We start from the raw sequence: 17,489 nt of genomic DNA, 5'->3' as shown, positions 1-17,489 counted from the left end.
CCAGTGAGTCTTGCGCTTATACCCCATGCAGCTTCTGTTCATCGATACTCTCGAACGCTTCTCCAATCACTTTCCGTGGTCCTTTCCGCGCGTATCAGGAGCAAAGTCCGTCTGAGCCACTCTGATAACTTCACAACTGGACATCTTCATTCTTCACTCTAAATGCATCCTTCTGTCACCAGATGCATCAATTTCAATGCCATTGTGCTTATGATGTACTTTTAGAAGAGCCGCTCCTCGATTTCCTTTTTAAAGTATCAGTCGTGGTTTGAAACATGTTTGTTGTCTGGACATGGTCACTTTTAGGTTTCCTGCAATCAAAACTGAGTTTAACATTCTCAGATATAATTAAGTGTAATAATGTTTCAGTTTCTGCTCTGAACATTTTGTTTTCCCCAGCATCGATCCATTTCACGATATTATCTATTGTTACATCGTTATATCCATTGCCAGGTTCGGTATATTATGTGTCTTCGGTCATCTCGAGCTGTAATTGGTTTCCCAGAATGAAGCGTCTGAATGACCCGCTGACTGCGGACCCGAGCATTTCACTTATTGTTCAATGGGGGTGCCCTCTACCCTTCGGTGCATAAACGGAGAGGGAGTTCCGCGCTGTATATCCAGTCACACCGTGTGCATCCTTCATCAGTAATTCTGACACACGCGCATCTGCAATGAACAATTAATTGCAGACCGAATGAAAATTTGATCTGGTTATTTGCAATTAATTCAGCCTTAATATTAAACGAGAGCAAAACATCCTCAAGCTATTGGAAGCACTTCACAGTTCAGGCAGCACACCGATAAGCAAACTTAATTGATGCTTCAGGTCACCCATCTTTCCTCTGAAGTTTGACATTAATGTGACTTAACGACAACTTATAGCGGTGTTCACTTTTACAGATCCTTCCAATAATTGCACGAGGTAATCATTTTGAGGAAACCGTATTTTATTATCTCTCCAGCGGTTAAGATTATATTAGCTGAACGTTACTCGTTATAATTAAACATCAAGTTCAATTAGATGATTGCAGAAACAAGCCAGAATAAAGCCAGGAAAGTTTGAAATCAATGTTTCAAGATTCTGGGAGAAAACAAAGGCTGACATAACAAGACAGTGCCGAATCACTGAGGGCTTAGACATGAATCTATCCTACAGTCTTACTCCACCTGCTGGTGAAAAATGAGCTCGTATAATAAAACATAGTATTCCAGAATAAATAATACGATACAAGTGATGATGATGTTTGATTTAATGTTGCGAACCAACAAAAGCTTACGGGCATTTAAAATTCAACGAAAGGGAATTAAAAAGCTCTAAGAAGGGATAAGATGATATATGAGGGTAGACTAGCCATTAATATAAAGCAGGATTGTAGTGTTCTCGCACAGGTGTAAAAAACTTTGAACTAAACACACAGTATAAACCGAGTAAATGAGGCGCGATCCCAGTAAGATTAACCGTTTACTGTTCACTCTTCCACATTAACGTATGGTGAAAACTGTTGATAAAACAATACCAAATATATACAGTATTTGTTTCCTTCTTGGCATCACATTTACATCATAAATACTTGCAAAAGTAAAACTACAACAACTATATTACATTAAAGTGCAACATACAGTCAGAATCTACCAACGCCATCAACTGCTTTAAATACACTTCAACACAAACTATCCGCAACTCTTTAAATAACAAAGAACATAAACTTTATCAACCGTCATTACTTTGAGCAGAATCAGTGTTAACATTTTTACTTCACCGTACCGATTATCTTATGAACCTACGGCATTGCTTCTCTGATGTTTCTAGTACGTAGAAAGAATACTTTTCTCGGGCTGATCCTGCACACACAACCCCCTCCTTCCCGTTTCTCCAAACCGGTATTTTCCCACAGGAAGCAGCGAAACCGGGTGTGACGTCGTCGCATGCCGCGATATATCACAGGCAACGAATTTACTTTAAACAACCTTAACTTTAGCTAAAAAATAATTACAAACGAATTACTAAAGCGAAAATATAATAAACTAAATGAATGCCTTAAAGGCAACACAAGGATAACAAAAGATTTTTTTTCACTTATAGAAAGAGAGGTGAAAGTTGATATTGGACCACTGAAAATGACGCTGGTGACACTAGTAGCATGCCAGAGGTCTGTGAGTGTCAGGGAGCAGGAGTGAGTCCGTTGCTGTTACAAAAGAAGAAAGTGCGAGACAAACTCAAAGGTTTTGAGGTGGACAAGTCACCTGGACAATATGAGCTACATCCCAAAGTCTTGAGAGAGGTTACTGAAGAGATAATGGATGAATTGGTCATGATCTTTCAAGGATCAGTTGATTCTGGCATGGTCCTGGAGGACTGGATGATTGCAAATGTCACTCCAGTCTTTAAGGAGGAAGGAAGGCAAAACAAAGGAAATTATAGGCATGTTAGCCTAACCTCGTTGAAGATTCGACGTACTTGGAGAGTAATCATAAAATAAGTCAAAATCAGCCTGGTTTCTGTGAAGGGAAATCCTGTCTAACAAATCTGTTAGAGTTCTTCGAGGAAGTAACAAGCAAGGTGGACAAATGAGAGGAAGTGGATGTCATTTACTTGGATCTCCAGAAGGTGTTTCATAAGGTACCACGCATGAGGCTGCTTAACAAGATAAAATCCTATGGCATTACAGGAAAGATAGTGGCATGGACCGTGGAATAGCTGACAGGAAGAAGCGAGTGGGAATAAAAGGACCTTTTCTGGTTGGCCGCTAGGCACTACTGGCGTTCCTCAGCTGTCAGTATTTCTACCGCGGCCTTTCACATTGTTAATGATTTAGCTAATGGAATTGATGGCTTGTGGAAAATTTGCGGATCATAAAAAGATAGATGCAGGGGTAGGTAGTGCTGAGGAATTGCAGCAGGACTTAGAGAAATTGGAAGAATGGGCAAAAAAGTCGCACATAGAATGTAGAATGTAGTTTGGCTTGCCTGCAGAATGCAGAGGGTCATGGTGGAGGGTGTACATTCAGATTGGAGGGTTGTGACTAGTGGTGTCCCACAAGGATGTGTTCTGGGACATCTACCTTTTGGGATTTTTATGAACGACCTGCATGTGGGGGTAGAAGGGTGGGTTGGCAAGTTTGCAGACGACACAAAGGTTGGTGGTGTTGTAGATAGTGTAGAGGATTGTCGAAAATTGCAGAGAGACATTGATTGGATGCAGAAGTGGGCTGAGAAGTGGCAGATGGAGTTCAACCCGGAGAAGTGTGAGGTGGTACACTTTGGAAGGACAAACTCCAAGGCAGAGTACAAAGTAAGTGACAGGATACTTGGTAGTGTGGAGGAACAGAGGGATCTGGGGGTACATGTCCACAAATCCCTGAAAGTTGCCTCACAGGCAGATAGGGTAGTTTAGAAAGCTTATGGAGTGTTAGCTTTCATAAGTCGAGGGATAGAGTCTAAGTAACGCGATGTAATGATGCAGCTCTATAAAGCTCTAGTTAGGCCACACTTGGATTACTGTGTCCAGTCCTGGTCGCCTCAGTATAGGAAGGATGTGGAAGCTTTGGAAAGGGTACAGAGGAGATTTACCAGGATGCTGCCGAGTTTAGAGAGTATGGATTATGATCAGAGATTAAGGGAGCTAGGGCTTTACTCTTTGGAGGGAAGGAGGATGAGCGGAGACATGATAGAGGTATTAAGAGGAATTTTAAGACATTAAGAGGAATAGACAGAGCGGGCAGCCAGCGCCTCTTCCCCAGGGCACCACTGCACAGTACAAGAGGACATGGCTTTAAGGTAAGGGGAGGGAAGTTCAAGGGGGATATTAGAGGAAGGTTTTGCACTCAGAGAGTTGTTGGTGCGTGGAATGCACTGCCTGAATCAGTGGTGGAGGCAAATACCCTAGTGAAGTTTAAAAGACTACTAGACAGTTATATGGAGGAATTAAAGTTGGGGGGTTATATGGGAGGAAGGGTTTGAGGGTCGGCACAACATTGTGGGCCGAAGGGCCTGTAATGTGCTGTACTATTCTATGTTCTATTTTCTATGTTCTAAATGTATGGTAATGTGTTTGGTAAAAAGAACAATAGGGGAGAAGCTTCAAACATCAGACGTGCAGAAGGACTTGGGACTCCTCGAGCAGACTCCCAGAAGGGTAACTTACAGGTTGCGTCTCTGGTAAAGAAGGCATATGCGATGTTGGCATTTATTTCCAGTGGAATAGAACATAAAACCCAGGAGATAATACTGAGCCGTTAAAAGACATTAGTCAAGCTGTACTTTGAGCAGTCCCAGTTTCGGGCCCAATATCTCAGAAAGAATACAGAGGAGGTTCAAGAAGATTTTTTCCCGAATTAAGGGGTGAACATATGGGCAGAGTTTGGCAGTTTTGGGCCTGTAGTCACTGGAATTTAGAAGAATACGGGGTATCTCACTGAAATCTGCAGAATATTGAAAGCAATAGATAGGGTGAATGTGGAGAGGATGTCTCCTATGGTGGGGCTATCCAGAACTAGAGGGCACAGCCTCAAAATTGAGGGGCTATCTTTTAGAACAATGGTAAGGAGGATTTACTTTTAGCCAGAAAGTAGTAAATCTGTGGAGTCCTCTGCTAGACTGCAGTGGAGGCCAAGTCCGTGTGTGTATTCAAGGCGGAAATTGATCGTTTTGTGACAAGGATATGGCGAGAAGGCATGTGTAAGGGGTTGATGGGAGCCGACATCAGTCGGGGAATGGGTAGGATTGAATGGCGGTGGAAATTCGATGGGCCAAATAGCCTAATTCTGCTCCTATGTTTTATGCTCTAACTCCTTCGCTCATCACCCCACCGCTTTCGCTCGGTTTGGAGACTGACCGTGTACATAATAGATCTGCAGGTATAGAATTAATGTTAAAAGAATTGTTACCTGCAAATGCACACAGGAAAGTGAATGCCACAAAACGCAAAGTGTGCATCGAGAATTGACTTGTCAACTTGGTATCAGCAAATTCGACCAGAGAACAGGAACTGAAATGCAATTTCCAAAACATTTAGATGTTTTACTGTTCCGTTTCCCTTAGAAGAAACCGCGAGTGATACCTAGCGATATCTTTCGTTTGTTACCGGAATTTCCCTTCGATTGCTGCATAAATACGCGTGCTGGAACAGCATCTCTAGTACTTCAGCAAGGCCCCAACCAGTGCGGCAATGTATGTTGACTCCGTGCAGTCACCTCCGTAACGGTTGACTTTTCCATCCCGGTCACTGAAAAACTCGCGTCATCCGTCAGCCACAAGAGAACACAAAGATCCATCGTAGTGAAGAGGAATATCACAGCCTTCCGTTGGATCTCCACCTCGGGGTTATTTTGCTTCTCACCCCTGCAACCTTGACGCTCTGTGCGAGCTTGGTTGGCAAGTCAAATTGCCTAACTGTCAACACGTTGTTCATGAAAATCAATCTGAAAGGCATGGCACAGACGGAAAGTTTGCAAAACAAGTGCTGAACTCAAAGGCGTGTTGAGTAAGTGCAGGTTTTCCTTGCAGCCCACAGCACCTCGCTAATCGTTTGCAATTGATAAGCAAAGATAAATAGGGCCTACTTGACAATGATCACCAAAGTGAATGTACCCAGTACCACCGAGAAGTCATGATGCAAGACATGGTCTTTAACTTTCTGTTAACAGATTGTTGTAAACCTGTGAGAGTGAGAGAGAAAGGGAGAAGGAGTTGGAGGGAGAGAGCGGGAGAGAGGGAAAGAGAGAGAGAGAGAGAGAGAGAGAGAGAGAGAGAGAGAGAGAGAGAGAGAGAGAGAGAGAGAGAGAGAGAGAGAGAAGGAAAGAAAAAAAACAATTGGTTTTGCATTCTAAAACATCGGAGACATCTTCGTTTTTCAAAGAATGGGGATTCAATGCAATAGCCATCAATGCCGCCCTCATCTACATTGCCTCCATTTCCCGCACATACTCTTCCCTCCATTGTAAAAGGAATAGGGTTCCTCTTGTTCTTACCTAGCTCCCCACGATCTTCCATATTGAGCACATCATTCTCGGTAACATTTGCCATCTCCAACGCGATCCTACCATGATTCACCTTTCCTCTTGCTCCCACTTCCGCTTTCCGTCTGGATTGCTCTCAACTTGATTCACTTGTCAGCTCGTTTCTTCCAACAGATCCTACCATGGGGCACATTTTCCCCTCTCCCATCTCCACTTTCAGCCGGTATCGCTCTCAATTTGATAACCTTGTCCACACGTCTCTACCAACTGATCTTCCTCCTGATCTCCCTCCTGGCGCTTATCCCTACAAGTAGGCCAAATGCTGCATCCGCCCCTACACCTACCTCCTCCCCACTAATCAGGAACCCACAAAGGGTCTTTGAAGATGAGACGACACCACGAGTCTCTCGGAATCTTCTATTGTATCTCGTGCTGTCGGAATGACCTTCTGTACCTGGTTGGGGATACCTTAGTTGAACATGTTCGCTCTGCCCACCGCAAAAGGTATGACCTCCCCATGGTTGCACATTTTAAATCGACTTCCCATTCAGACATCTCTGTCAATGGGCTCCTCCTCTGTTAGGCTGATGTCATTGTGAGGTTGGAAAAGCACCACAAATTCTGTCTATAGGTGACATTATCAATTCTATCGCAGCCTCAACCCACTCCCACCCACCTTCTCCCACAACAGATATCACCTATGACTTGTGAGCTTGTACTGCTGCCCTTGCTCCATCTTCTTATTCTGGCTTTGGTCTCCTTTATTTTCATTCCTGATGAAGGGTTTCCTTCTGAAACATCGACCCCCCCCCCTCCATAGATACTGTATGATCTGCTAAGTTCATGGAGCAGACGTCCTCCTTTCTGATTTCTCTTGAGCTTGCGTTTTTTTTCACTATTATTCTATGAAAACATCGGTGATAATCAATGTAACTAATTGCCGCGTGGAATTATGTAGCGGAAATCGCTCTTCGATTATCTAGTTGTAGTCAATCTAGGGTGCACGCTTCAGGAAGTTTCAACTGGAAATTGAACGCTTCAGGGGTAAAAAGTACTCCGAACATTCGCGACAACGACAGTAAGCCTAGGGGCAAGTGTTTTAAAGCAGCCTGAGCTTGAGATAATCAACCATGAATCCATTTCAGTCCAAAGGCGAAAAAGAGACAGGTCGTCCGTTCTTCATGCAGTAGAGTAGCTTTGATTGCAAAGCCAAAATTATTCATAGCCTACCGCTCATGAAACGGGGCAATAATATGACAATAAACAAATAGGTCTTAACCATCCTTGCAGAAAGATTAATGTCAGTTGAAAACGTAGTATGGCTGAATAAATGCGGGTGGATAAAGTGACGAGACAAACAATACACATAACTAAAATCTCAAACTAGAGAAAATCTGTAGGTGCTAGGAAATCAAAGTATTACATGCAAAATGCGAGAGGAACTCAGCAGGCCAGGCAGCATCTATGAACCAGAGTAAACATTCGACTGTTCGGGACGAGACCCTTCATCATTAGAAGTCGGATTAAGAAAGTGGGCGATGAAGAGGGACAGCAGCAAGGTAGTAGGTGATAGGGGAAACCGGGAGAGGTGGAGGGGATGAAGTAAAGAGCAGGGAAGTTGACACTTCTCGGCCTGAAACGTCAACTGTACTTTATTCCATAGATGCTGCCTGGCCTGCTGATTTCCTCGTCATTTTGTGTCTGTCTCTGAGTACAGGAGATTGTGTATTATGTTGAAGTTGTATACGACGTAAACGAGGAGAAACCTGGAGTATTCAGTGCAATTCTGGCCATCGACATATAGGAAGGATATCAATAAGTTTGAAAGAGTGCAAAGAAAGTTCACAAGAATGCTGACAGGACTTGAAGATATAGCAAAAGTGTGAATCGGATAGGACTTTATTCTTCGGAGCACAGGAGAATGAGGGTATCTTATAAAGGAATATAAAATAATAGTGAGCATCGATAAGGTGAGCGTATGCAGACATCGTCCCCTTAGGTTGCGTGAGACTAGAACTCGATGTCATAGATCTATAATTAAAATTGGAATATCTGAGAAGGAAGTTCTTCAACTCAAAGTGTGGTACATGTGTGAAATGATCTCTCAACGAAAGGATTAAAGTTCATAGTTCCCTAACTGTGGCAACACACGTAGATATTGTGGTGAGCAAGACATATGTTCAAATTTCACTTCATAGTTCGGGGCACAGAATACAATATTTTTGTTGCATCTTTAGAAAATACCAGTTCGATTGCACTTGGGGTACTGTGTGTAGCTCTGGTCACCACACCATTAGAATGATTTGGTTATATTGAAGACAGGGCAGAGGAGGTTCATTCGGATATTGCTTGCATTGGAAGAGTTATGGGGAGAGATTGGATATGCTGATCTTGTTGTCCCTGGATCGAAGTAACCTAATTGAAGTACACGGGGTATAAATTAGTTAAGGCATATATCGATTAGACAATCAAAAGCTTTCCCCCATGTAGGCCATTATAAACAGCAGAGCAGTTGTTTAAAATTTGAAATAGGATCCTTAAAGGTCGTCTGAGGGGAAAATTTCGACACTGAGTGGTTGATTTCCGGAATCGAATTTCAAAGGAGATGGTGGAATCAGATATTGCATTATCTCTATGTTGCATAGACATTTAGACAGGCACTTCAATAATCATGGATGTAGACAATCCACATGTGATTATTGCAGATGGGCAAAAAAAAGGTATGAACTTGGTGATCAGAAGACATGTCTCTTTGCAGTAACACTATTTGACTATTTGACCATGATTTAAATATGTCCACTGATTTCGAATTCCTTGTCGTATTCAGGAAATCTTCCTCTTCTTTATGTTTGTGTTTAACATGCTTTCCACTGTTTTGTCTCATAGGATCCATTGCAGAGAAATTGACCCTCTGACTTTAATTCTCTCCCCCAACTACAGGCCTTTCATAATCTCATACACGTCTATCAGCTTCCACTAAGCCCTTTTGCCTCAGCTTATCCAATCTCTTCCTGCACTAAAGACTGGAGTTAAGGCATCATGTTGCATCTATATCAGTGGTCTAACCAACAAACTGAAAGACTGTGTACTTATATTTCTAGTGTCCCATGTATTGGAAGGATATTATTAAGTGCAGAGAAAGTTCAGCAGGATGTAACCAGGACTGGAGGTCTTCAGTTACAAGGAGAAACTACACAGTCTAAAAGCCGAGATGACAACCTTAAATATGTTTATAAAATCATGACCAGAATAGATATGGTAGGTGGTCACATTCTTTTCTCCAGGGTACAGGCGTCTAAAACTCGTGCACAGGATTAAGATGAGTGCTGAATGTCTCAAAAGGATCGCGAGGGGCAACAGAAGCTGGTCAGCATATTCAGTGACCTGATAAGAATAGCTATAGCAGTTGTACACCTACAGCATTAAAAAAAAACACCTGGTTACGCAAATGAATGGAAAACATTCATTTAGAGGGATAAGGCCAAACCGAGGCAAATACAGCATTTTTGTCACCATGAAAGAGTTGGGCCTAAGGGTTTTGTTCCGTGTTGTGTTACTCAAAGACGGTATTGGAGATATTGTCTCCCAGAGGAAAGCAACCTGTGACTATCCTCCTGTGGGAAATGTAAACAACAATCCTCGTTTCCAGAGTAAGAGAGACGACGCATTAATATACAGTGATATACAAAAACTCTACTACAGTTCAAAGCGTTTTATGGAATCATTTGCTGGAATTAGGGACGCATCAGGAACAACAACGTCAAAAAAGAATGGGGAATAAATAATTATAAAGGAAATACAATTTCAGTGAGGTCTATTATCTTAATGGTTGGCCGGATGGACTTAACAGGAACAGCAGCAACAGCGAAGACGGGATAGTAATCAGTTCAATGGTCCAGTGCCTAATTGTTACCAGATTTAATATCAGCGCATTATGGTTTCCAGAAATGGACTGGAACACCCAGGAGACTGTGCTCACCCTAATTGGAATATACTACTTTCGCAATCCAAATTCCCGACTCATTTTTGAAATATTGGTCTCTATGGCTTTCAAACTCAGCCCCGTTCTTTGCTTTCTGCTCTCTCCCCCTCTCAGTCTCCCTGTCAAGAACGCTGCCCGATGGACCAAAACGCAGGACGCAGACATTGAAGTACTAGCGGGAGGCAGGATGGGGATGCTATGGCACTTAAGGGTAGAGCTGGGGTTCAGGTAGATGAAGTTCAGGCAGGCAGAGCGGAGCGGGCTCCCGAAGTTCAGGCAGGCAGAGCGGAGCGTGATCCCGAAGTTCAGGCAGGCAGAGCGGAGCGGAGCGGGCTCCCTGAGTTCGAGTTCAGGTAGACAGGCTCCCGGGGTTCAGGCAGGTCTAGGCGGCTAGATAGGCTGGCGGAGAGCCCTCCCTGGGCGGGCCGCATATATCCCGGGAAGGGCAGCCTCACAGGCGGAAACACCGGAGGCCTGGGCAGGACGCGAACTCCTAGACGGGTGCGGGGCAATATCCCAGAGTTCGGGCGGAAAAAGAGGACGGGGCAGAAAAGAGCCTTCCCTGGGCGGGACGCATATGTCTCGGGTAGGGTCGCTTCCCAGGCGGAATCACCGGAGGCCTGGGCACGACGCGGACCCCTGGGCGGGTGCGGGGCACAATCCCAGGGTTTGGGTGGAAGAGGAGGACGGGGCAGAATCCCTGCCGGGCAGCGGCAGACCGGCCGGGCCTGCCCGACGGAGGTAAGGGATAGGAATGGGCAGAACCACCGCCGGGCCTCGGGGGGTCGGCCGGATCCGCCCGACGGAGGCAAGGGGTTGGAACGGGCATAGGTCCAGGGTGACCAACACAACAGTCATGATAACGGGAAAATAGGGAACGACCGGCGGACAATGCGACCGCGCGATCAAAACAAACGAGCGGAGAAGCGGGACCAGCGCATGGGAAGAAAGGTGGGGGAGCGGACCAACCTGGCTGTACTGGTACGGGGCAGAGAAGCATGATGAAGAGTAGATCTGACACCGGGCATGATAACAGAATGCAGAGAAGAGTTCGGAGCTGGCGGAGGAACAGGAAACAGAACAAAACGACCACCCGCCTGGTCCCTGTCCCATGGCCCCTTATAAACACCTGCAGTTCAGTGAGTTACAGGTGTGCCTCCTTGAGCCAGGAGGGTCCTAACTAAATCACGGGTGACGGGAGGGACAACTGCAGGACCCGAAATCCGGAGACCCAGGACCGGATCAAAACCCGAAACGCGGATTCCGGACCGGACCCTGATACTCCCTCACCACGGAGCTTTGTCAGTGCCGGAAGAACTGCTCACACGGACGGTATGATGTCATTGAAAGAAAACTGTTTCAATAACAAAGCATTGCCCAATGGTGTTATAAGCTTGCTCTCTGCAGAATGGCATTAGTTACACTCCCTGAACAAACATACACAGTTAACCAAAGCGCTGTTTGGGCCGGGAGATGGGCTGATGAAGGACGATTTTCCTACCGAGTGGCTGCCACATCAGTGCAACTGTCGGGCTGAACAGCTTGAACCTGCCAGGGTGGAGGGAATGAATCAACGGACACAATGGCGACCGATGTCACTTGAACGGGTATTTTTTTTAAGTCCGATCAAACAATAAAATGAATACAAATACAAACACCGCAATAATATGATACAAACGAGTACAAAATGTTGCTCTCTAACAGGACCTCCTTGCGAAAGGAGTACTTGCTTTGCTTCCTTGCTTTATTTACGTTCCTGAGATCCCCACGGACAACATGCACAAAGGGACACACGTACGGACATGCACACAAACATTTGAGACACAAACACAGACACACATATGCCGTTTTAATATTTAAAAATATCTGTCTCCACCACTACTTCTGGTAAGTGTCCAAATGTCTATGTTTTTCTCTGTAAGAAACCTTCCCCACTCAACCTGAACTTATTTGTCCTTCTTCGCCTTTGTCCTGAGACTCTGACCATCTGTGCGCCTCATTAATGCATAAATCACTGTAACTTCATTCCTCCGATTTCGATGTGCATTGATGACATACCCAGCCTCTCTCTTCTCTCATTATATTGCGACATTCCACTGTAGGCATCATCCTTTTAGATCCCTTCGACACAACTCCAGCCCAATCACAACATTCCTGTAGTGTGATAAGCTGAACTGAACATGACACCCTGTATATGTTCCAGCCGTTTCCACTTGACAGCGGTACCATGACGTCTCAATTCTTATACCGAATGCCTCAAACGATGAAATGAAGCATATCAAGTACCCCTTTCGCTACTTTATTAATCTGTATCACCAACTTTAGGGAGCTACAGATTGCATCCCGAGGTCTCTCTGTATACAGATGCTGCAAGCGTCTCTACCATTTAATCTATATGTTGTACAACATTTAAATTCATAAACGCCATTCCCTCACGCTGGTATGATTGAAATTCCACCCGCCGCCACTCCACCTAACTTTCCAGTTGCTTTATGAGCTACTATGTTCATAGACAGCCTTCCTCTTAATCTACGACTTTAGCAATATTCTTGTTATTTGTAAAACTACTAATCAGTCTACTTCCAATTTGGTGCAATGGTAGATATACAGTATACAAGCAACGAAGTTCCGTGTGTTGTGCTTTGTTACGTACTTTCAGTCAGAAGAAAACCCTCTCCACTACCATCCCGTGTAAACTATCACAAAGGCAATTTTGGATGCAGTTTTCAAACAGGCCTTTGAACCCTTGTGCCTCAGCCATCGGGATTGCATTGTCACATGGGACTTTATCAAATGTCTACATTAACCAGATGGACCCCACTGTACAAAACCATGTTGACTGTGTTAATTAGCCCGTGTCCTTCCACGTCAACTTAAATGCTATCCCTCGGAACCTTTTCTAACAACTTCCTTACCACTGATGTAAGATTCATTGGTCCAGTTTCCAGGCTTATCCGAGCTTCCTTTTTCTGCAAGGGGGAAACATTAGCAATACTGCAATTTTCCGCTACCTCGCTGTGACTAACGATGATGCAAGAATCTCCGTTATCGCCTCACTGATTTAATTTCTTGCTTCCCTCAACATCCCGGGATAGATCTAATCAAGACAATATTTATAATGCATTCTCTATCCTGCAGCAGACACGTCCCCTCTCACTCCTCAACCTTAACTCTCCGGCTTTCACGTCTTCTCTGCGGATAAGTTGCTGCTCTTGGTCTTTACCCATTGAATTATGGTCAATATGTATTAATCAGCACAGATTCACCCTGATAGATTTTTTCCTGGACTTCTCAGTGACAGCAGATTAGTGTTGGTATATCTGTCTAGGATTCTGCTCCTTGTCATTACCCAAATGAGGTGAGAAATAGGTACCCTTTGATGATCATTACCACGAGAACCTGAGTTAAATTCTGGGAAGCGGCACATTTTATTCCCCTTTTATTGTTTCAATGCCTATGCGCTGCGGACTGTCAATTTCAATAATCTTAGGTCTGTGCAGAGATTCAGCCCGCATTCCTGCTCATGATAATTATCGAATTACTCTGCACTGGATCAAGGGAAGGTATCGATCACCAGTGATACTGGGTTAACATGATGGCTTCAGCGCACGTTCCTTCCACTGATCATTGTATTGCGTTAATTAGCCCCAGTTCCTATTCTTTAACATCGCGCAGAGACCCAGGAGAAATATGGAGGTATTAGTCCAGATTTCCCTTTAAACTTTCTCTCAATTTGATCATTCTCCCGTATCGCCACACTGTGAATGAGATCATCAGAAACGACTCTTCACTGAATCCATGGTTCATTCACCATTTTATAATTCTAGCTTTCTGCCTCTCCCCATAAACATCGATACAATTATTGATTAATTGTGTCACCTTAGGCTTGAATGTAACAAAAAATTAAAAGTCCTTTGAGAGAGCTAAATCCTCACCTTGAGCATATTGCTATTCCTTCTCCCAAAATCTTCCACAAGGTGTATGTATCTGCCAGTTTTTACCAGGTAAAAGACAACCAAACCTGCTTGAAGTGCATTACGCATTTTCCACCACACTCGTTCATGCAAATCATTAGATTCAGATTTATTAGTTTTTAGCAGTGCAGTACAAAGGCAAACATTATACATTACACAATAAATGTCACATGAAGGCATAACAAATAAGTCGTGTTCATGGGTTCACAAACTCTTCATAAATCTGATGACGAAGGGAGTGGAGCTGTTCCTAAATCATTATGTGGTTCTTCAGGCCCCTGTACCTCCGCTCCCGTTATAGTAATGAGAACATGGCATGACTCGGATGGCGAGGGTACTTACCGAGGGATGCCATTTTCTTGAGAGATCGTTATGGCTCTATATAAATTTGCAAGAGTCCTTAGTGGCATAACTGATCGTTATTCATGGTCATGCCGAAGCATATCATGAGCTCAAAAGAGCACCTTATTTTATTAGGGTGTCGATTAATATATTGAGTAACGATGGGAAAGAACCTGTCCTTGAGACTGATTGTACAATCTTTCAGGATGTTGTATCTCCAGCCAGAATGGTGTTGGGGGTGGAGTGAGGGGAGAATATTCGGAGTGGCAGAGGTAGTTGATTATGCCGGCTGTTTAACCAAGCAGCGAGAAGTGGAGACACAATCCTTGGTAGGGTGAATGATTTCCTTGATGTCCACAAACCGATACTTTCTTGCAGTTACAAGCAGGCAGATAATTGGGAACCACTCACTGTAATTAAGCAACTGGCCTTACAGTGCGTTTGGGCAATTAGGTAATCGTTTTTTGGCAATTTCCACTCCTGATTCCTTCGTGTAAAATAATTAGATGACATGAGGTGTCTGATGTTGATCCAGGAGAGAAAGAAAAACGTATTAATACATGGATACTAGGGTCTGAACAGAGCCAGACATAATCCTGGCCACCCAGATGGAATATGAGGTACCAGAAGTTTGAGAAATTCCGGAATCTTTCAGGATCAGATTGGGAGATCATTGGGGTCCTTACAGAGCCGGTTAAAGCTTCAGTAGCCACCAGTGAAGAAGGCAGCAAACGTGGTACGTATGGGATGGGTGTTTTTGGGACAGTTGGCCAAATTTCTAAATATCTAATAGTTCCGACAAATTCCACTTGAAAGAATTCAATACTTGAGTCACGGAGCAGTAGTTCTGTATGAATTTAGTGCCTTGTCTGGGTTTTTATCGATTTTTTTGAATCTGTTGTGGGAGGTGATAAGTTTCGGTGGTACGGAGAATACAATGCCTGATATTATTTTAGGGTAACATACAAACGTTTGTACATAAAATGCTGTAGGAACTCAGCAAGTCAAGCAGCATTAATGGAGATGCATTAACCATCAACGTTTCGGGCCAAGACCATTCTTCAGGACTAGGAACGAAGACAGGAAGACGCCAAAATATTTTTAAGGAATCTCATATTCCGACATGTTGTAGCTCTTTAGATGGTATTTCCAAATACTGTCTTATTTTTACCCTATAATTTTTTCGTGAGCTCTCTGTTCAAAGCCTCTTTCAGTAAATGTCAACACGCTGCATGTCTTCCTAATTGTACAACATGTCTGTGCAATGACTGGTCGTCAGACTTGCTAGACTATTTCAATTAATCACCTTTCTCCAGGTTTTCTATTCATGCAGATTCCCATTAGCCTGTACTTGCCGTGGCCCTGCCTTGTCACTGACTCCACATCCTGCTGCATTCATCCGCGACTTAACGTGAACTTCAGCCCTTCCTACAATATATTTATGGGGTAAAGATGCGGCTTTATCAGCTCAAACACCAACTCCATCGTTTACCTTCGCCCCGCCACCCCCCAACACACACACATAACCTGAGATGACTTGTTCATTATTTTTTCAATACGCACCTATGGATTCACACCTCTGTCCTATTCTGGATGATTTATGCAGTATCCCCTTAATGAGAAGACCTTGTGTAGGTCCAGTTGCACCGCGGTATATATCATGCCACCGGTGTGTATGCCTTGCTAAAAATAAAAATGAGGCATAGCGCACTTAGCTCTTTGATTCCCTTGTTTTCCTTTCAATTTGTTTGATGGTGTTACGGAGCCCGTAACTGGGTTTACAGACGAGCAGAAATAGAAGAATCCGTGGAGTCTGGTGGTACCGAAAACTAAAGGTGTTTATTAGTAAACTGCACAATACAGTATCAAAAATGCAAATATACATATAAACCACGTTAGCAATAGTAAACATAGAAGTGTAGGAATAATAATCAACAATAATAAACAAGCTCTATTAATGTCTGGGGTAAATGAATTGTCATCAGAGAATATAGAGTTCAGTTCAGTTCATGTGTGCTGAGGTAGTTGCGGTTGTTGTATTGTAATTTGTTGGAGAGAGAGAGAGAGAGAGAGCGAGCAAGAGATTGAGCAGCTGCAGCCAGCAAACCTTCTGTTGTATTCTCATTGCGCTGTACTGTTGTGGTCATTCGGTTATGACCCCTCTGTCGTTCAGCTAGACCGTTCTTCTGTGGTGGACTCGTCACTCTGACATGAGTGGACACACACACAAGTCCCCACCGGCCCTGCCGTCACACTGTGAGGTTTGTTGACCAATCTCCTGATTCGGTCCTCGTAGCCCCCACCTTCCTGTGGGCGGACAAAACTCTGTCAGTGTTCACTGGTGTGTCTGAGGGTCTCTCCCCACACCTGTCTTTTATCCCCATCGACGGGGTATCAGCCATCCATCAATTCAAAATGACCATGTTCATCAAATCAGGCCACTCCTGCTGTCTCCTTAGGAATGTTAACGAGCAAAGTAACGTCCTTGTAGTGATAGGTAAACAATCCAGGAAGAAACAATTATACATAAATCAACTGTGTGTGTATGTCTCTCTCTGTCTTATCGGTAGCAGATGTTCCTGACTGTGCTTCATCTCTCTCTCTCATTAGCAGCATAGAAATAGCAATAGTTCATAGTTCTCAAAAGGCGGGGGGTTAACTCTGTACCCTATTTCCATCAGGTCTGTTCAGCACTCATAACACCCCCATCGATCAAGGAATTTTCACCAGGGTGAAAATTAACTAGTAAAACACACCACAGTGTCTAATATAATACAGAAGTGGTCTTAACTACAAGAATAATACAGACATACTTTCAAATTAACATCTAGATAAACAATCAGCAATTACATTGTCACTCCCCTTTACATGTTGTACTTTAATATCGAATTCTTGTAACAACAGACTCCAACTTAAAAACCGTCTATTTTTATTCTTCATGTTAGCCAAAAATACCAATGATTTGCGTTCTTAGCTTAGATGTATATTACAAAATGTGAACCAATGCATGTGTGATTATAATGTAGTACATTACAGAAGTTTGTGCAATACTAATCTCTATTTTACTTTTAAACTTAACATTCAGTCAATCTACTATGATAGTGTCTTTAACTTACACAAGCTTTGTTACAAAAAAAAAGTCAAATTCCCGCAAAACCAGATCCTGTTATTCAAAGTGGCATTTGGTCAACCCTTGCCTCTTTTCCACTTAACTCTCACCTGATTAGCGTG

This window comes from Hemitrygon akajei, chromosome 10 (assembly GCF_048418815.1).
Source record: "Hemitrygon akajei chromosome 10, sHemAka1.3, whole genome shotgun sequence".
In the NCBI taxonomy this organism is placed as follows: domain Eukaryota; kingdom Metazoa; phylum Chordata; class Chondrichthyes; order Myliobatiformes; family Dasyatidae; genus Hemitrygon; species Hemitrygon akajei.
This window is presented reverse-complemented; position numbering follows the sequence as displayed.